The following is a 21,175-nucleotide window of genomic DNA, read 5'->3' on the forward strand; positions in this document are numbered from 1 at the left end:
AAACTTTCTCTTTCTGCAACATTTTTATCTAACTCAAGAAGATGACTATTTATGCAAAGTCGAAGTGTCAAAAAAAAGTTAATTATAGACGTGAGGTAAGTACAGGTCAAGTTATTTTAGGTTTGGTTACTGAGTTTTTCAAACAATATCTCGGCGGCGACTGCCAACAATTATTGCCATTAAACTGGGACGGCTCACTATTTAATTCTGTTTTACCACCAATTTTTATTGGTTTTGGAGCATCAAGGTAACAAGGTATTTTATTCAATATGGTCCAGAGGAGCGGATAATAAATTAAGCCGTCGGGAGAGAGCGTGTTCCCGAGAGGAGTCAGTCTGGCTAGGTGCCCCAACTGACCATATGGCAACTGATCTGATGGCCGGCCGGCTCACAGACCGTTTCCACTTCACAAACTCTCTTGAAACTTCTTCCTTCGCAAGTGGCCTTCTTCAGTAATCAGCAGCTCAGCAATGTTTTCCATTTGTAAAATTAAACAATTAGAGTCCAGCAATCCTCTCATTGGCAGCCCCATCAATCTTCTAAACTACTTAGGTGCTTAAGACAAGGGTAACTATGCCACTGCCACCGTCATCTTTCCGCTTTAGAAATTTCACCGGAAATATCCATATTAATGTGTACTTTATATTTTGTTTTAAAGACTGCGGAAGCCAAGCGGCCATCATACTTCTCCACCGGAAGGAACACTTTCTCGAAAATGTCCCCTGATTTTCTTTTTATACTTCTCTAGACAAGACTCCCCATTAAATCATACTTCTGACAGGTTTTGTTTTTCATCCATCTGCCGAGCTTGGTTCATCAGACTGATGTATAGAAATTTGGCTTCCACTTATAAAACGTCTGTCATACCATTCACTTCGCTAGCCAGCTCCCGAGATTCTACTCGTAAAATGGCCTTTCATAATAAAATGTTCTCAATATACTTCACTCCTCTGTAGTAATGAACTTACCCAATGAATCTTTAGAGAAGAGTGATGATCTTATCCCACTTCCCCAAAAAGCCCTCATTCTGCGGAAATGTGGGTAGTGCAGTGAGTTCTCTAACCTGCAGAAATGTAGTGAATAACAGACGCATTATAAAGTGGAAATCAAATTGTCTACACCAACTTTACTGATCAATTTCAGTTTTTGGGAAGCAATTTTTTGTTGCTTAATTTTGGGTCAGCCACGTGTCAGACACGTGGAAGAAATTTTAAATGTAACATTTGATTTGTTCCTTCTTTCTTCTGAAGGCAAGGTAAATCTACCATGAACTGGAAATGTTTGCTTCCTACTACCAAAGACGAAGGAAGTCTGAGTTGGTAATTTGATTTTAATAGAGAGTTTGATGGATTGCTTGAACACTCTTTGAAGATATTCACGCCAAGCCCCGGAAATATTAAATAATTGATATTAAATTTTATTAGGCCAAGAAAAGCATGACGTATGGTGTATGACGTATGCTCTAAATATCATACCAACTCCATATGACACACATTATTATAGTCTAATTTAAAATACTCGGCAACATTAGAAACTGTGATCAAAAATAAATTGATATGTCTAGGAAATTATTACTGCTTTTTCCAAACGGTTCATTCAAAGCTTAGCTTAAGGTAGAATGTGAACAATCGGAAAAAGGATTTCGTCCAGATGTACGAGTCGCCCACGTTATTAAACAGACAGCACATCTGCATGCATAAAAGTTTTGTTTGTATCGGGCAGACAGTCTCAGTGAAGATGTTGGCACGCTGGACCCAGCTGGTGGCAAATTTGGCAGCGAGCCGAACGAGGCCAATACCTCCTCACGCACACAAATATCTGCTAGGTGAATCAATCTCTTTATTTTGAAGAAATTATTAATGATCAGAATTCTGTGGCTATTTCATCAATTATATCGAATTTTCAACCAAAATTTCGACCGCTGAGTCCTGAAAAGTGATTTCTAGAAAATTGCTGAATTTCTCAAAATCTGGACGCGTTGGAGTTCAAGTGACGACAGTTATCTAGAGTATGGACAGCTTCAACCGGATGTTCCTCTAAACAAAGTTATTGTTTTCAAGGTTTTCTGGAAAACGATGCTCTTCAAAGGATGGATTCTTTACTTTTTTTCCGGCTTTCCAAACTAGCCCCGACGATATCCGATTTGGGTTTTATACAAATATTACATCCGCACAGAATTTTAATTTGTGATTTCCTTTAAAATTAGTTTTTTTGTTTTGAGTTCTGTGGGAGGGGCGTCAGTGGCTCTGAAGTGCCACTTCAGTAGTAGCGCATGCGCTCTGAACATTAAACCAGTAATTATTGTGTTCTCATTTTTATTGTTTCCTGAATTACTGTATTAATCTAGTGTTTTTGAAATACGGGATACACTAAATAATATTTTTAATGAGTTCATCATAAAGAAAATCTAAAACTTTAATGAAGGATAATCTATTAAAAGTTGAGTCTTTTTATTATAATTTATGCTAAATAGATCCAGATAACCCAGAGATAAGAATTTTGATAATGAGAAACTATATGTTTTGATTCAGGCTGAAAGAAGTAGCTGGTGATACAATACAAAAAGGGAAGAACTGTGCGAAATCTACATAATTTAGATAATTAATCTTTAGTTGTAATAAAGCAAATCATAAAAATGGACTGCAGACAAAGCAACAGCAGTTTGTTAGGGGAGCTTTTTAGTTGGGTGTTTTTAGTTTTGAAAGATTGAAAGAGGTCACAATCAGCTGACGTGGTCGAACATCTAGGCCAGTAAATTAGCTGCCACAGATGTTCAAGTCTTAGGTACGACAAGATGTCCACCGCTGCCTCTCCCCACTCGAACTTTCATGTTTCTAGTTTACCAAATCCCGAATTTCACTTTGTACCAATTACTAGTTGAACACTTATCTATCTATCCGCTATCACAATTTGCAATCTCAAATTCACTTAATTGGTATCTTTGACTCAGACTGAAGTATCCTGATCAAGCTTTCTGCAACAGTTGGTTTAGTTACACACAAATGGCCATTTCTTGCTATTCAGGAATCCCTAAAACACACACTTCCGTTGGGAACACGCTTACAAGACAACTCTCACTGTGTGCAACACGATATAACAGGCGAATTCCTTTCAATACAAAAAAGGATACTTTTTTCTCTTAAGGTACGGTCAGACTTGGCTAAGATAATTGTTGACCATATGGAGGAAGTTGCAGCAGGAACCCATGAGTGTCCTTTTGCTAACCGGATGGACACTCCGGAGGTTGCTTTCCATTCCAGGATTTGCATTTTTGTTGTCATTACATATTTGCGACAAGATTCTGCGATCTATCTCAAAAATAGATTACAAATTTTTAGTCATCGGCAGGATGTGGTCTTTTAAAGCCTTTAATCCAGTGTGGTGGTACAGATAATCTGAAAATGGCCTAGGCAGTAAAAATGTGTATTGGAGGGCCCAAATACTTGCAGCTACAATACAACTGAAACTGGAGCAAAACTAGCGAGAATAATGATCACAGTCAAGATCGAAGTAAGTGCCGGAGGTTCCACCTCAGAACTGTTCGTCCGGAGGTTCCACGGCCGCTCCAGATACTACCTTATAAGGTAACTTGGAGTTCTAGTTTCCTTCCTGTAGCCGCCCTGCTGAAGCGATATTCATGTCAAACTCTAGGTCTAGTTTCTCCTTCTAAAACTCTTATTTACTTCTTACCAGTAGGGCGTCCTCATAGGGGTACTGGCATAGAATCCGCAAGTCCAAATAGTTCATAAACGATAAGGGGTAATATAATTTGCTGTATTTAAATTCCTTATTAAATTTTAATTCCTATAAGGGATATCCTGCGCTGCACCTGACAGATCTCTCTTCCTGTACAGGTAAGAACACTTCCGCCAGCATCCTCAGTGAGAAAACCACTCACCCAGGATAACCACTTTCTGGGCAATTCATGCCATCCCCTCGTATCGCCTTCCACGTTTCTGAGGACGACTTCTCGAAATTAAGCGAACTAAGCTCTCCCTGTAAAGTGTCATTTCACTCTCTAATGTAAGAACTGGTTACCATAGTACTAGTGAAATATGTCGCCACAATTCTAACTAGTTAGAAACTATAACTAATGAAAATTCCCGGTTTGGACAGAAGTTGTTCAATAAAGTTGTGACATGAAGTCAGACAGAGAGAAGGGTATCTTCTATCGCCGATGTTTTGGACAATATTAATTGAATGTTTGTGGCCGTGTGTTGAAACTGGGCGAAACCCTATTACAGCTGATTTGCTCGGACAGTGGTGGCAACATTGCGCATCTGTACGGGTTCCTTGCGGGTAGCAGCGCATCGCCCTCACAAATATTCTAAAAAATCTGGGGCTACACTCACGTGGCTTTCTTATTACAAAATTAATATAAAATGAAATTGTTTTGAAACGATTCAAGAAAGAAATAGCGCTAAAACAATGAATTGTTCAGTAATTCGCACTTCCGCTGAATCTGCTTTCCGGAATTCCTTTGAGTATTACAAAGGGAATACGACGACGTCACACTCGAATGAACTGAAGCGGGAAGCCTTCTCCTAACCCACAACTTCAAAATTGGCGAAGCACTTTTTCTGACTGGGAGTGAAAGTAAAATTTCTATTCCTGAAAACTTTAGGGAAACAGGCAAGTGACGTTTTGAAATTAAACTCTTAGTATTCATCAATTTTATTCAAACATTTTCCTGAGGAAGTGGTTTGAAGTATAGAGAATCTGCCATTGATTTCCGGCGTTTAAGAGCCGGGGTTAACAGCTAGAATTCAGCCAACGAATTGCGCCCAATTTGGTAAAACCTGCGTTAGACGCTCTTGGACCTCTGAAACCTATTTAGAGGAACTAAACGTTTGAAGAAACATTTTATTTTTGGAAAGTGAGCCTCGAACAGTTTTCGTAGGAAGGAAGCGGGGCACGTTGTCGTGTGTATCGATAGATTGTCATCTGTATTGATATAAATCTGATGTAAGACGCAGACTCTCTGCTTTTACCCCCCCCCCACTCTCATAGAAGTTATTAAAATAAATTACAAAACAGCTTTTAACTTGGATAGAGAGAGAGAGAGAAACTGTGACGTGTTCCAAGCTACGTAATCAATATTATGTTTTTTTCTATTACCAAATAAGGTTGGTGCGAATGGAAATGAAAAGTTGAAAGTGCAAGAGAATCGAGGTATTAGTATATGTGTGCGTGTGTATTTGTTCAGTGAGGAAGAGGGAAAGGGAGCGAGCAGGTTTGCCAACCAACTGCCATAAAAGTATCAGGCCACATTCCAATATAGTTGGACAATTTTAATTTATGTATATTTTAATATTTTCTCTCGTAAGTAAACAAGCAGGTCTGAGGACAGCGCATGCTGACGTGCAGAGAACAACAATATTTTATATAAATGCTAGAATGTTGCGTAATTAGGCGCGCCATCTGTTCTAATAAGCCAGATTAGAGTAGTGACTAGAGGAAAGCAGTCAGCTGGTGTAGACTCTCTCTGGTACTGACTGACAGACTCACGCAAGGACAGAAGAGCGGAGAGTAGTGTCCCACATCCACCTTGACACTAAAAGCCTACGTCCATATCTAGATCCTAGAGGTGGCATTACTAGTCTGTTTCAGTTAGATCGCTAATAGCCAGTCTAACAAGATCTCTTTATTTAATTTCCACAGAATTCTAGAAGTGCAAGTCTTGCGATTGTGGCGAACTTCCTTAATTGAGTTCGTCATGCTGCCCTAAAGACATACTATAGCACGATCTGTCAAAAACGAAGATTAGCAGAAGTGGAAGCTGAGTATTCTGTTATGGTGCTTTTGACGCTATTGAAAATAAGATTTTGGCGGAAATACATCAATCCGAAGCGCGATAAGATATTTAATTTCTCTGCGATTTCTTCTGGAACTGCTGAATTGATAACCTGGTGTACTGTTTAACGATCTGAGAGCCAATCACCTTCCACTGGTATGTCATCTCAGGATACTTGATTTGTTTGATACTGGGAAGTTGCAATGTCCAAAGTGCGAGTTCCAAAATAAACGTCAGCTATATGATGGAGAAGTACACTTGGAAGGATATTAGGCGGATTTTGATGAAACGACTTTACCAAATTGAACAGAAAATTATGATAAACAGTGGTAAAGGTAAAAGTAGAGTTGGGAAAATTAGCAGTGTGGAAACGCGTGGTTTAAGTTGGTAAAGGAACGGAAGTTGCATATAAATTGAAAAACAATCGCATCCATCGCAGTTGGCTGTGAATTTTGTAGTTAACTTTCTCCTAAAGAATAAAATTTCCAGCAATACTTTTTAAAAATAGACTTCCTGCGTCGCGCGGAAATAGTGTTATTCGTTGTTCTGGGATTGAATGACAAGCAGTAGTTACCTTAATAATATAGTTACACTATCGATTAGAGAACTCTATTATAGCCCAGATGGTGTAGGTTAGGTTAGCAGTGTGTGAAGTGGTGTTAGGCGCGACAACAGAGGCCAATGACGGGTGATCTGTGAGTTCGTATTTACCCCTAGAACAGTCGAGATCGGACTGACACCAATCCATTCCCACAAATTGATGCCAAAAATCCATAAACTTATGACATTTCATTTTAGTTCCTTTCTTATTTATCACTTTTCTCTAAAGATGACATTAATGTTCAAGAACCGTAACCGAACAAGATGGTAGCCCTGATGATTTAGGGACACGGGTTAATCGCATCGTTTACCCATATGTGTAGTAAGGTTAGGTTAACTGTGTAATTCAGTACATAGAGTACGTTTTATAAAGATACAAAAATATTGTAATTATCAAGAAACCTTATTTATTAATGTAGCAATATTTACAAATATTATTCATAAATAAAATATCAGTTTAATATTTAGTAAAATTACATTAAACTAGCTGCCTTAAATAGTTGTCTAAATGCCTTTATGCTCAAGCGTTAGCTCAGAATTGCACATTCGGCAAAAGATAAGATCACCCATACCCATGTTGTAATTTGTTTCACGATGCAATTCTACATCGAACAGTGATCGATACGGTGATGGGATTCTCAAATTATCAACGCTTCGTTGTAGAATTCAACCGGGAAATACGTGCTCATATTGGAATTTTCTTTGCGTATTCGGCGGAAAATATCTTCATAATTCCACGAGCGATTTATATTTCTGATTTATACGTATACTACTACTCTGTTGGAGATATATGAGAGCAGACGATCACAAATACACAAATTTGATTTGGATGCGAATTTTTCCCTTTTTTCTAAACCTCTACTTCCAAAACCAGCCGATCTAATGTGAATAATATATGCTTGGCATTAAATTACCGTGTTATTGACAAATTATGTCAAGAGAAATTATGGAAATTCCAGCAAAACTGATGACGTTTTTGTATTTTTCTCTGTTTTCTGAACTACTGGATCCAAAAACAGCCGATCTAATGCGACTAAAATACGCTCGTCATAAAAAATACAATGTTCGAAACCGGAAATTGAGGAAGTTCCATTAATATTGATTCTTTTTAAATATTTAATGTAGTGCACCTAAAACAATTTGTAGAACAAAATGGAATTTCTTTTTACTTCTGGCTCGAAGGAAACCAGACATTAGTGTGGAAGAGAAAGCAGAATTATTGGCGAAGAAGTTGCAACGCTGTGGTTGTCTTGTTACAGGTGTCCCAAATTGTCAAAAAGGAGGTTATTCATTGAAAGAAAAATTGAATGGAAACTTGGGTGCCATTGGTATCGTTGGCGATCACGGCCGGCCATTTTGTGGGTTCCACTTTAGAGTGCAATAAATTTATTTCCAACATTGGGAATTTGTTCACTCTCACAGTATCCAAGAGGTGAGATTCGGCTCATTCGGAAACTGATGTTGACGACAACACTGTCGCAATCAATTACTACAAGTTGATTTCATTAACTTCTGTAACCATTTAGATGATTCACAATGGGGATACTTTTATTTAATAAGGAAAGTGACCGTCAGGAAGTGATAGCAGTGTAGAGGAGGAGAATACTGATGTCCAGCTTCTTGGAACTGCGGATTGCGGAAAAATACTGGCCAGCTCAGAGTGGAACAATGAGCGCGTTGGACGGAAATGGCAGCTGCTGCGGATCGCGAATGACGTGCAACCTCCCTACCCCCTGTAAAATACACATTTCACAAATAGTATTCTATCCTGTTGGACTTTTGCAATCGCTTCCAATCAGTAACTCGGAGTTCCCAGTAGATCGAACAAAATACAAGTAGTACACATGAGTCTCTGCGCAAACAAAACATCTCGAAATAATACTAATCTGGCAGGCAGGGATTAGCAGGTGGCTAGCACACTGAAGCACGATGATTAAGAAAGCTGTAAAAGGCTCCGGGCGCCTCAAGGCTCCTCAGAGTCACAGCCAACTCACCCGACTTTCACTCATTATTTATTGATCACAATTTATTTACGAATTATATTGAATCATTAAAACTTATTTGACGGTTATTGTGCCTGAATGGAAAATGATTTAGTTAGTCACAATCGGCCTACTTACATTGTCACAAAGAAAGTATTTCCGGTTTCTGTGTGGCGCAGGGGCGTAACCGGAATTCAAATAAAGGGAGTTGATAAGAAGTGTTAATGTTAAAAAGATTTTCCACTTTGGTTGGAATTTGTTGTAGTTTAGCCTTAACAAATTGGAAAAGAACAACTTAGAGTCCGGGGTGGAAGAATTCCTTTCAAATTATCTGTAAGTTTAGACACTTTCGCCAATGAGATTCATTGCTTGAGGACTTATCAGTTTGCTTTTAAACTTCTTTCATTAATTTTCAGAGTGGTTCTGGCAGAAATCTGATGTCACACTTGCTTCTATTACAGCAACTAAATGTTGGCAGTAATTGTTTTTTTTCACAATTTTAAAAGTAATTGTGCCCGCATGTAACAAATAAGAAGACATATAACTAATTAATTAGCAAGTTAAGTGAGAGTGCAAAGTGGATATTGTTAAGAATGAAAGCGTTTATTTTTTAAACGGGCTAATAATTAGCTATTTAGCTTTTTGAACATATCCGGAAGAGGCATCATAAGCACAGACCATCCGGCAAAAAGAGCAGATCCTCCCTGACAAAATAGTTAACAGAAATGAGATGGCGGGACCCTTTCAGATTCTGGCGGAAAGCCTTAATGAGAATAGAAACGTATTTCGCGTGTATATATCTATAAAACTAACTAACAAGACATTCGGAAAGTGCCCGAAACGTGGCTGCGCTCGAAAAGTTAGTGAGGGAAGGACTAAAGTCGAATGTAACAACATGGTAAGTGCGAATAAACTAATGAAGTCGGAATCGCTAAAAACCAAAATCTATATTGCTGAGCACTTGTCCCAAAAAAGGGTTTCCAAAGTTGGTGGTGGGGAGAATGAAGGACTAATTTCTCGTATGTACTAAGAGAAAGGTGAGTGAGTGTTAATAAAAAGGAGAAGAAACAAACAGCGAGGTAGAGACAGAGTTGCCGGAAGTAGCTGCCGGTCCGAGTAACCTGAGTGAGTAGCTCGCATACTGATGAAGGGAAGTCGCCGCTTACGACTCTGTCCAAGCACTAGCATCCTCTAATGACGCATAGATAGCCACGTCATTTAACTAAGCTGCAGTCCTTCACAAAAATCGCGAGAAGTGATCGAGCAGAGGACTTGATCACCTATCAATTAATCTAGTGCTGAAGATCAAGCACTGTGAGTCTAGCAACTGTGATTAGAGATTGATTGACTACGCAGTTCGAGCTGGCATTTGGAGCTGTGAACACCCACACTCCATCTTGATCACTCAAAACTTATATATTTCCTTCCTTCTCCTAATTTCTATTAGCTTCATACTGCTTGAAAACCCGGATATTAGATTAAAAAAGGTACTTTAGAGGGAACCATCTCTTTTACCGGAAGTGCCCTCGATTTCTTTGAAGAAAAGGAATAAAAGTTTTGTACCAATGATAAAAGAAATCTTGGAGAATCTCTTATATCGAAAATTCTTTGGGCAAAGGTTCGAACTTGAGGAATTTTGATCAATAAGTTACATTCGGGTCTTTTAGTGACACTTCCATCAAAGTGTAAACTGCAGGTTTCTTCTGTTGGCTATTTCTCTCCGTTTTAGTGCTTTGTGCGCGCAAGTTGTTTTAAAAGTAACTTAGTTATGTTTTGTAATAAGTTTTTGACGTTGTTGCCTCTAACATTACTAAAGTACGTTAAGAAATAATGGGCAAGATTTTCTCTAACACCATTTGAGGTTAAGAATTTTCTTCTCTACAATTATGTACTTGGCAGGATCGCACTCTTTTAACATTACCTGAGATTAAATGACAAACATGATTATTGATGAAATATAATTTATCTAAATCAGAAGCCTATTGCAATTTAATGAAACACTGGCCCCTTCCTGCAGTGTTCGTAATTTATTCCACTTGTTTATGTGGAATTGGTAATTTATTTTGCACAAAAACTTTAGGCAAATACCTGTGGTCATTCTGCAAATAAATAAATGAAAGGAGACATTCGTTTAACCTATACAAATGGTAGAATAGAGCGCGACGAGCATCTCCCTAACATGTATTTAAGCTGACGCTATTTGCCTGGCAAAAAACAACTGGCCTTATTACATAGCAATTATTAAATGCGAAGTACATTTGGGCCGGCCAGATACAGGCGCTATCCCTAAAACTAACCAGTTCTCCTGGCAATGCCATGTGTTACGCGATGCAAGCTCGGTTACCGACACCAGCAATTTGCCTAGGCAGCCATCTTTGGGCAGTCAGGTAGCTTGCCAAGGAGACAGCTTGCATCAGGGTTCCAATCGCATGACATTTTTACTTTGTGATATAACTATCAATCTAGCAAGGTAAAGATTTCTTTTCAAACTTCGAAAAGCTGACTTTATCCTGTCGCAGCATGTTTATTGTATCTCTGACTGGTTTAGGACTTTCATCCATTATCAGAAATGGATTAATCAGTTTGATGTAGAGAATTCGACTTTCCGGTCTCACAATATACTTGCTGAGAGAAGGGCGGTTATATGAGGACTATGTTATGTTAATCTAGTACCTTGTTTAAGGACTGTGTACATGCAAGTCAGCAATTGTCTTTTAAGACGTATGGACATCTTTAAACAAATGAAGGAACCTTAAACCTTAATTAGAATCAATCCAAAACCGTTCAGAGAAACAATAAACATGGATGCATCTCCTTACCATTAAAAAATTAGCTGGCCGGAAGTGTCTCCAAACTACAGGAACAAATGCAATTAGTAAATTCTGTCTACCCAGAACTGTTGGTCTTTTTTGGCATGAAATAAGAGCAATTAAGAATGTATTTTTGTTTTAAACGTGGACATGCCCTCTGGTCGGGAAGCAAATAAAAACAAATTAGTTGTGAAGAGCCAAATGGAGTGCAGCAGGGCCGCCAACATACTTCACCAAACGGTAGATTGACCAGCCGTGTGTTGAGTGACTCCTTGATCGACTCGGGTGGTTACTTAACAAGTAGCTGTAAACAAAACAAAGAAGGAGAGCCAGAAGGGCACTGTGTTAATTCTAACAACGGCTGCGGCCAAGCAGCGGTGAAGGCCACTCCAACCGATTAGGGCTATTTTTAACCCTTATGAGTCATCCTCTCTAACATGTTCCCTCGTATGTTAATGCGGGTGCGCCCCCACTGCAGAGAAACGTTTTTACTTTCTTCAAATCCCATACAGAGGAAATATGCTACCAAGTGAAATATTCTTTTGCGAGATGCGCCTAAAATATTCGGTCTTAGTTCCCCTGAGTATGAAAGAAATCTGATTTGATCACTGATCCGGTTTTCTCTTATCTCAATTTACATGATTAAATTCTCAGAGTTACATCTGTTTTCTAATTGTGCAATTAACACAACGCCCCAGATCCATCCTTGAAATCTTTTTCCTCCCCTGATCACAAATCCAAGTGATACACAAGTACTTGTGACACACAACCAACATTACACTGTGGCACTGCCAACAACATTACTGAAATCTCGAGAAAGCTTTTCTCAAGTGCGGACTAACTCGCAATTTTATTATTATTTATTTTTATTTTTTGGAGAGTCACCAATGATAGATACAATTCACATCTGACCAATCCATGTTGCTATCACATTACAATCATTACAGTTCATGAAGATCGTGTGAGCAAGTTGACATTTTAACAACCCCCCCCCCCCCCACCCCAACCACCCAGAAATATTGTCAACTGTGACTAGGCTGGTTTTACCTGAAGCAGGTTAACCAACACCTGTTCGCGACACAAGTTTATCGAAAACCAAAAGCTGCGGTCTGCCGTCTGTAAATGTTAGAATTCAGTAAACAATAGTTGATGGGAAGAATCGGTGAAAGCAAGCAATGGCAAGAGTCATTTCCGGGAAGTGATAAGACCGACTCACAAGGTCTACACCCAGTTCCTGTCCACTGCACTTGCCGTCATCTGCTATGCCATCTCTCATTCATTCATCTGACGCTCTTATCTTTTTACGATTATGCAAGCAAACTACATTAAGGAAGTATAATGAGATATTAGAGGTTAAATTTTTAAGAGTTTCGTTTTCCTTCCAATTTCAAAACTTCATATCTCTCATCCTATTAGTCAGAATTCAATGAAATCGCCACCAAAAGGTACATAATAGTTAGCACTATAATCGACATAAATTGAATTGTTTTGCTGTTTATAATTCATGAGATATTGGAGGTTATATTTTGAAGGGTAATTGATGGCTGCTACAGATTAGATCGCCTTAAAGATAGAGTTAAAGATCAAAAACAACGGAAGAGTGGTTTCCTCTCTTACCGTACTTATCAAGTTCTTAAAGTCTAACGTACTGATTTACAGATCACAGAGGAATTACTGTGCTTTATAATGGTAGAGATAAAAATGGTGCGCTTACAGGAAGTGAATTAGAGGTCGAATAGTGCCTTTGATTTTTTTCCTTCGTCTTTCGGCTATGAGCTATGAGAATATAGTGCTAGCTTTGAAGTCATAAAGAGTTGAAAAACTATGTTGTGGATAAGGTAGAGTTCAGTTTGGGCAGTCCAAAAAGAGTGATGGAGCCCGAAACTGACTGGTGAGAAGAGGGATTGCTGTGCAGATGACAGGAAGTCGGAACATCTCTTCGACCACGGCAAGCAGCCCTCACACCCAGCTCACTTCCAGATTCATCTGGCTAAACTTACAGATTCAGGTTGCTAACTTATAGTTACGTAACCATCTCCCTGGACGACATTATTCCCCTCATCTTTCCTTCCTTTATCCCAACAATTACGTAAGCTTGTTTCTGTAACCGTCAAGAGATTGACTGAGGGCGCCTTGAATCTACTTACCAGCTACTAGTTGTTTCTTTACAAAGTGGTAGAGAAAAGTTAGCTCTATCACTAGCATAAACTGCGAAGTTCTAATTATAATCGTTTATAAGATATAACTTGTTAGAATGTAAAAATTTTTTCAGGTTATTAAATTCCAACCCTTATTTCTCTTTTCGTATTTTTAAGATATCAATGAATTCTTTACCGAATTGTAGATAAAAGGTAGCTCTATAACTGGTATAAATTTGATTGTTTTAATGGTTATAGATAATGAGATATAAAAGGTTTTATTTTGGTGGTTTTCAAAATTCGTTCATATTTCAAACTTTGTGTCTATCTTCGTATTGTTTAGATTTTTATGAATTCTTTACCGAATTGTTGAGAAAACGTAGCACTATAACTGGTATATATTTCATTGTTCTAGTTATAATAGTTTTTGAGTTATAGAGGGTTAAATTTTGGAAGTTTTTTAAATCCTTCGAATTTCAAACCTTTATATCCCTCTTTGTATTTTTTAGATTTCAGTGAATCCTTTGCTGAATTGTAGAGTAAAGTTAGCTCTATAAGCAGTATGAGTTGGAATGTTCCAGTGATAGTAGGTAATGACATATAGATGGTTAAATTTTTAATATTAAGATATGGCTATCGTCGGTCTCCACCCTGAACACAGTTAAGGAGAAACCTTTGCCCTCTTTAAAAAAATTAAAACTAATAACTCTGTAAATCTTAGCCCGATTTAGATAATGTTTGACTTCTCTACGTGAAATTAAAGTTCTAACCTTCTCTTGCACCCACAATGGGAAGTACTGCCATCGTTCAAATTACTCTCATGTGAACCGATTTACATGAATGGATTCGAAATTCTTTGTGGAAACACTTTTGTGGATCTTGATATCTACATTAGAATGGGAGTGGCCCCTCACTAAAGTAATAATTATTGATTTCTTTAGTTCCTTTAAAAGAGGACTCGCGCAGTAAAATCCTTTAATAATTTATTAAATTATTAAAATTATTGAAGATTTTTATAAAAAATAAATAAATAAACAAAATCATTGAAGTATGTTGGTGTAAGCTTTTTAAAAAAAAGTTTTTGAAATCTTTATCCTCATAATTACTTTTATTTTTTTTTAAGTTTTTCTTTTTAAGCTGTGTTTAATAGTTTTACTATTACAGATTAATAAACATTACAGTCAATCTAAGTTAAATGGAGTGCTACTGGAAACAAAATTTTTGTGGATGAAAATGGCTCTGTGACATCTAATAAATTCTAAAAAATATTAATGAAAGGTTACTGCAGTAAAATTACTTAAATGATATCAACGGAATATTAATGAAATGTTAGGTTTGTATGCCTTTCAGCGTTTATGCCACCCTTATACTTAACTTTTTTAACTGTAAGTTTTTGTTAATGAGATTATTATATAGACAACAAGCCCTGAAGATGACCTAGCCCCTAGGCCGAAAGCTCGGCAGAAATAAAAAATCATTACTGAAATTGGCATGATTTTTTATAACCTATTGAATAAAAGATTAGAAAATCTCCCTATATCTCCTTTCGTTTTGCATCTTCTACGTTCATATTTCTCTGAATTGTTGATAGCTGTATTAAATAATTGAACCAAAGTAGAATTCTGTTTTCGAGAGATCGGGGATTTAGGAAGATAAAATGTATTAATCCTTCATCTTACCTAAATTTTATGTGGAATATCTTGATTGCTACCATACAGAATTCTCCATATTTCTATGCAACAGTGGACTTAAGAAATATGATTATTCTAAACGCAATACAAAAAGAGATATGGGAATTTAAAATTTAGTAATCTTTTAAATTCTCTAAACCTTGAGCGGTAATATCTCGTTTTCTACCATACTAACTTTTTTTTTTCAACACATTGAGAGGCATATACGTAAACAATATTGATGCAATGCTAAAGGAGACATTGGAAGATAACCTTTACTACTAATTACCTAAACTCTGCAGTTCTAAAGGAAATATAAGAAGTTAAATTTTATTATTCTCTCCCACGTTTACATTTTTTACTTACCCGTTTATTCATGTTATGTAAGTGTATTAGTATTAGTTCGCCACGGTAGCCGAGCGGTTAAGAAGCGAGACCTGCAAAGCTAATATGCATTGTGGTACTGGGTTCGATTCCCGGTCTCAGGCCTTGGATTTTATTTAATGGTTAATAAAAGAAATTTACAGTAAAGGATGCTAGTCGCCTCCGTCCACGACACCTAGTAATTGGTAGTTGGACGTTAAGCCCCGCCTGAAAAAATAGGCGATTACTTTACTTTAGTATTTTGAAAAAATAAGTTTTAAGTCTCCAAATTTTCAAAGTTTATTAATTAATAAGTAATGAGAGAAAAGTCCAGTTGTAAAGTTCACCATAGTGATAGAAATAGTTTGCAGGAGTATGGCAATCGCAAATCGAATTGCTAACTGTAAGCGACGTAATGGAGTGTCGAGATATCTAAAACGGTCAAAATGCGAAGGTTGAGAGAAATTATTTATTCGTTGTCTAAACTCTGAAAGGTTTGCTCTCTCACTCTACAAAGGTATATAATAATACTTGAATAAAAATAAATTTATTTTGACAATATGATGCGACACTTTCACATAAAATTCTTCTTCCAGATGTCTAAATTGGCTTTTTAAACGATGTGAATAAAAGGCCGAAGCAGGTGGAAGGGGTAAGTAAATATTTTCTTTAATACTTAAAATAAGGTTAGGTTAGGGTTATTTATTTTTTGTTTTTAATTATTATTTTTGGGGTTGAAATTCACGTATTTATTTTTTTATTTATGGACATTTCAGTAATCAAAACCCTAGTAATGGATGTTACAAAGTTATACGTAGTCAAAATTGTTTCAATTTAAAGAGGAATTATCCTCGACTCGATTATAATATCTCGATTTCTATCAAATGGAAGTCTATGTTAATTAGCTCACTTATAAACTGCAACTATCTGCTTAATTGATAGAAATATGAACATTGTAGATTCTCAATCGACATAGCGTGTGGTAATGAAATTTATGTAACTATATCTCCTGTAGCATTGCAACTACAATGTAAAGTAAAGTAATCGCCTACTTTTTTCAGGCGGGGCTTAACGTCCAACTACCAATTAGGTGTCGTCGAGAGAGCCGAGTAGCAAACATACTTTACTGTAAATTTCTCATATTAACCATTAAATAAAATCCAAGGCCTAAGACCGGGAATCGAACCCACTAAACCAACAATACATCTTAGCATTGTGGGTCTAGTCTCTAACCGCTCGGCTACCGTGGCGCCTGCAACTACAATGTATTTCTTTAAATAAAGATATGTTGTAGTAGATTTTGTGCCAAAGTAAATAGAATTTCGAATGAGGGATTGAGGTATTACGATTCAAGATTTAGGTAAGGAGTAAAATTAGAAAAATTTATCTCTTTATCTCATTCAGTATTGCATTAACCATGTATAAATTTCCCCCAATTTCGGGGATTGTTGTATTTCATAAGTCATCCAAAATGCCTAAGATTATGTCCGATAGAAATCGAAATATTACGACTGTGCATTTAGTCCATATTGAATGATAAGGTAACATTTGTCTTCTCATTACCTTCAGTAATGTTTACATTGGTCACTATTGCAGTGTAAGTTGTGTGCCCAAATACATTGAATTCGGAACGGTAAAAATCAGGTGAAAAATTCTATGTGAAAAGTCTACATTAAATGTGTGAAAACCAAATTCTGAGTAATATTTTTATTCTTATTGTGCGAAATTCTAAACTAACAGCTTTCTACTTATTTGATTAAAATATGAAGATTGTTGATATATGGCTAAGATAAATGTAGGTATTTTAATAATAATAAATGTAGGTAAATAATAATAGGTAAATTTTACTAATCTTTTTCAGAAACCTATTTAGTAACAATGTATCGATTACTATCTATAAGATTTTTATTTTTTTTAGTACAAATATGGACACAAAATACCACTTTTTCAGAGATCTTAGCGACCATACAGTACCCAAGTTTAACTATACAAACAGCACTTACCTCGAACATTGTTCATTCGGCCTGTCGGGATAGTTGATGTGTGCAACTATTTGGGCCCGAGGGTTTCGACAGCGTTTTAGAGCTAATCCCTGCATTAATTGATTAATCAAGGGACTTGGAGGGCAACAAATAAAAAGCGTAAGATTCGTGCACAGGGAGAGAATCTGGTCATGCGATGCAAGAACTTAATCCTCCCCCCTTCTGTTTGACATCAATTCCCATCACTTCTGGAACTCACCTCGGGGCCCTGTAGGCCTTCCAGTAACATTCCATTAAACTCCTGAATGTCTTTTCCCGATGAAGTGATCACTGACATCGTGCCATTCTTGCACATAATATCTAGAATAATGTCACGATTAGATAATACAGAACTGAGCTTTTCGTTTTTAGTTGGAGGTAGAGCAACGTATCCAAGAGAAATGTCAATAAAGTTGTCGCATGTTAGAATATCAGTTCTGTGATCAACGCCAATTAGAAGAATTTACATTTAACGATATTTTAAGAAAATAAGGCTGGATTGCGGGCCACACCCTTGCATTGTTTCAGTCTTAATTGTGCTGAACGGCTTGTGTCACTGCACCCATCCGCGCTGCATGCTCGGACCGATCGTAGCAACGGGTACGGCCACTTAGCCAGTCAAGTTGTCGCTCCTTAAGTTAAAGGTTTCTGTCTTAATTTTTCCTCAGACGCTCTGTCACCAGATACTCTAAGTTCACTGTACAAGTCGTAAACCATCACTAAATCCACATCCACAGACTTGAGGGCGATAGGCCCTACAAACTGGCGGGTTATTAAATTTTCTCTTAATCAGGTAAGTAGAAACTGCATTTGTGTAAACATAACTAGGCATAGGGTTTGTTAGGGTGGAGATGTTGTCCAGCAGGTCTGACATACGTGTCAATGGTCACTGCAATGTCAGATACAGATCTAAGGGTCTCTCCGTCCACACCAGACCACGACGTCAAACCGCACTAAGCCTTAACTTGAACATTAATTTTTAAAAAGATTTCTAGAAGTTGCTGTGCCATCTTTCTGTAGTAACATCATGGACTCAGACCAGCTTTGGTCATTGGAATTATCAGAACCAGTTGTCAACTTGGTTAGCTTTGTCAACTTCTATTTTATGGGATGCAGGTGTGCAGGTGGTCTGAGGAATGTAAGGAAGTTTACAAAAGCTTCTGATCTTCATTTCCTTGGTTTATCGCCACCGACCTAATGATATAATAATTTTATCAAAAACTTTTTTGAATTTTTAGAGTGGTCTTCTAGAAAGTCGCACAAAGCTGAAAGAAAGAAAATTCCGGTTTTGCTAACTACTACAAGCTAAGAATTTCAGCAAGACTAATTAAGAATGCCCGCTAATATTAACTAGGTGATATACGCAACTGAAATGGCCCAATGGTGACGGGTGAGCCAGTATTTGTTTTACTAAAAATTACACTCGCTCATTTTCAGATAACAAAGAAAATTTGGAGTGATGGCTTGGATTATTTTTGAAGAAAGTCTCTGTTTGCTTTCCGCCTGTTCCCGCAGTATGAAGAAATCATTGTTTGCTTTCCGCCTGTTCCCGCAGTATGAAGAAATCATTGTTTGGAAATGAATATCTCTTTTTTGTTTTGTTTTTAGAAAATATTTAAAAACAAAATTTTGTTCAAACAACAATAAATTTTTAATTTTACCACAATTAGTTAGTTTTGTGTAAGAAATATGAAGAAACCATAATATCTAATGTTTAGCGGGGGGATCCACTAATGGAATAGTGGCTGGCTCCAGTTCGTCCGACTAATTGTATTGCAATGAGTCAGCTACTTCCTGGCGGCCGCTTCTACACAATTGGAGCCGCCGCTGACCGGCTCCTACTAACTATTCACAGCACTCTTAGTTCCTCTATAGTTTGCAGCAGCGAACGTTTCGTCGGGCCAACCTCACCAAACTGAATTGTCCCTGGAAGAAGTATCTGCAAATCTTTGAATAAAAACATGTTTTTAGCGGTTTGACAGAATGTGGCGGTCCTTTGATGATGTTGCAAAACTCTTCAAGATTCTATTCGGATAGCAGACCATAACCCCTTTCTTTACAAAAACACCAAATCAATTCCTTCAACATTTTGTTTTTAAATATTTTTTGCGATTCTCTTTGGCACTCTTCCTCTTTTACATTATTCACTTCCTTTTTTCCACCTTCTGTACAAAACTCGTCCCTATCATTACCTCTACCAGACAAGCTTGCCATTTCTGCATCATCCTGAATCTTCTATAAATTTATCTTAAATTTCTATGTCTAATTTATTAAACTAATATGTTTGGTGAAGATAATTTACCTATATTTAATTTTTGTATGCTTTCCCAATTTTGGTGTTTTTAATGATTTATTTTGGTTTGCCAGATTCAGCAATTTTTTAGTTATTGGTTTTCTATTCTTAGAGGACCTAATGTTCTAAATTAAAGATATGTTTTTTGTTATTCATTAAATTTAATGACTTGGGTTCAATCATTTGTAGTTTGTTTTGACTTTTAAGAAATGGACACATCACTACGAAAAAAATTTAGTTTGTTAATCAGTACGGACAAAAAATGACATAAATAGGGAAAATTAATACCTTGCCATGAAATGTCAAAGTGTATAAACTTGCCTTGGAATACAAAATTTTGATAGTTCGGCTGCCTCAATAAAACTCTCTAAGAATAGAAAGATCTCTCTACAAAAGAATTTTAAATAATGCAAACGGTTTGGGAAAATTTTCAAATCAGATCTTAAACTTATAATTTTAAACAGACCTTTCACTTAAACTGTTTCCTTTATAAACTGTTACTCTATGCTTGAATTGATGAATCGTGACGATGCATTTTGAGGAATCAGTCGCTTATTTTAATTCAGAAACTCGAGAGTTAAACAAGTCCTGTTACTCACAGAAGAGTCATTAAACGATAAAATAATTATTGATTGAAAGAAAATCAACAATGAAGGCTGACAAGTCCATGCCCGTATGTATTTATTTTACAAATAAAAGGATTGATAAAACAAATAAACCACTGTTTCAATGGAAGCAAATTACTGAATCGGGCAAAATGTTGATTAATATTGTCTTGCGCCAGCCAAATGATTCCCCGATTTCATTGAAACTTTGTTAAACATTAATAGAAAGAGAAATACAATTTTTTTATTTGAAGCAAGTTACTGGCCTTTCCTAATTATTGAAAGTGAAATGCCCACATTTTTAAAACTATTAATTGTAGAAAACTGTTAATCTTTTTCCGATAGATTCATCCAAGAAGGGTGAGAAGGGGGAATTATCACCAATTTCAGACTTATTTCATTTGTTTCGACCTCAGGACGAGGACTTATCGAATGCACATTAACAAATAACAACTCTTTATTTCCTAATGTTCGGACGACGTCCATAAAAACAGATGTAGTAAAGTAGGTTGACCCTTGAAGTTAACCTTCAGTTTTTGAACTATTATAGGCAACCGTAAAAAATTCAAATTTGTAATCCAAACCAAAGAACAACATAATTTATAAGAATAAACCATAAATATTACAATAGAAATAAGACTAGAATAGGCTTCGAACTGTTTAAAGATGGTAACAATTAATTATGATCTGAAAATTCGATGCAGAAAGTAAATGTTACAAACCGGAGCTTTTATTGGTCATTCTTGTAGCTTGTAAATTGAAGTTTGATTTATTCATGAAAGTGTCACCCTGAACAAAAATGATGAATAATATGTGAGCACCTAGCTTGGAAAAATCTGTTAGGTACCTTCTAGAACCCACTAGAATACGTAAACGGTAGTGTAATTTGATTTCTATTT

The 21,175-nt window shown here is 36.8% G+C and overlaps 1 protein-coding gene and 1 long non-coding RNA gene across 4 annotated transcripts in view; both read left to right on the top strand.

The window, feature by feature from the left end:
- LOC141459852 (matrix metalloproteinase-2-like) overlaps positions 1-21,175 on the top strand; it is a 61,326-nt gene that overhangs the window by 6,917 nt on the left and 33,234 nt on the right. The window contains exon 2 of one of the 3 annotated variants that reach the window (XM_074139388.1): positions 15,954-16,009. The exons of the other annotated variants lie outside the window; for them this stretch is intronic. The gene's annotated coding sequence lies outside the window, so the exon portion shown is untranslated. The remainder of the gene's footprint in view (positions 1-15,953; positions 16,010-21,175) is intronic. 3 annotated transcript variants of the gene reach the window in all.
- Positions 16,904-21,149, top strand: LOC141459853 (uncharacterized). The gene is made up of 3 exons (XR_012461644.1): positions 16,904-17,152; positions 18,617-18,732; positions 18,816-21,149. It is a non-coding gene; the product is annotated as an uncharacterized lncRNA (long non-coding RNA).

This window comes from Rhodnius prolixus, unplaced genomic scaffold (assembly GCF_049639745.1).
Source record: "Rhodnius prolixus isolate KJV_2025 unplaced genomic scaffold, Rpr scaffold_23, whole genome shotgun sequence".
Classification (NCBI taxonomy): Eukaryota; Metazoa; Arthropoda; class Insecta; order Hemiptera; family Reduviidae; genus Rhodnius; species Rhodnius prolixus.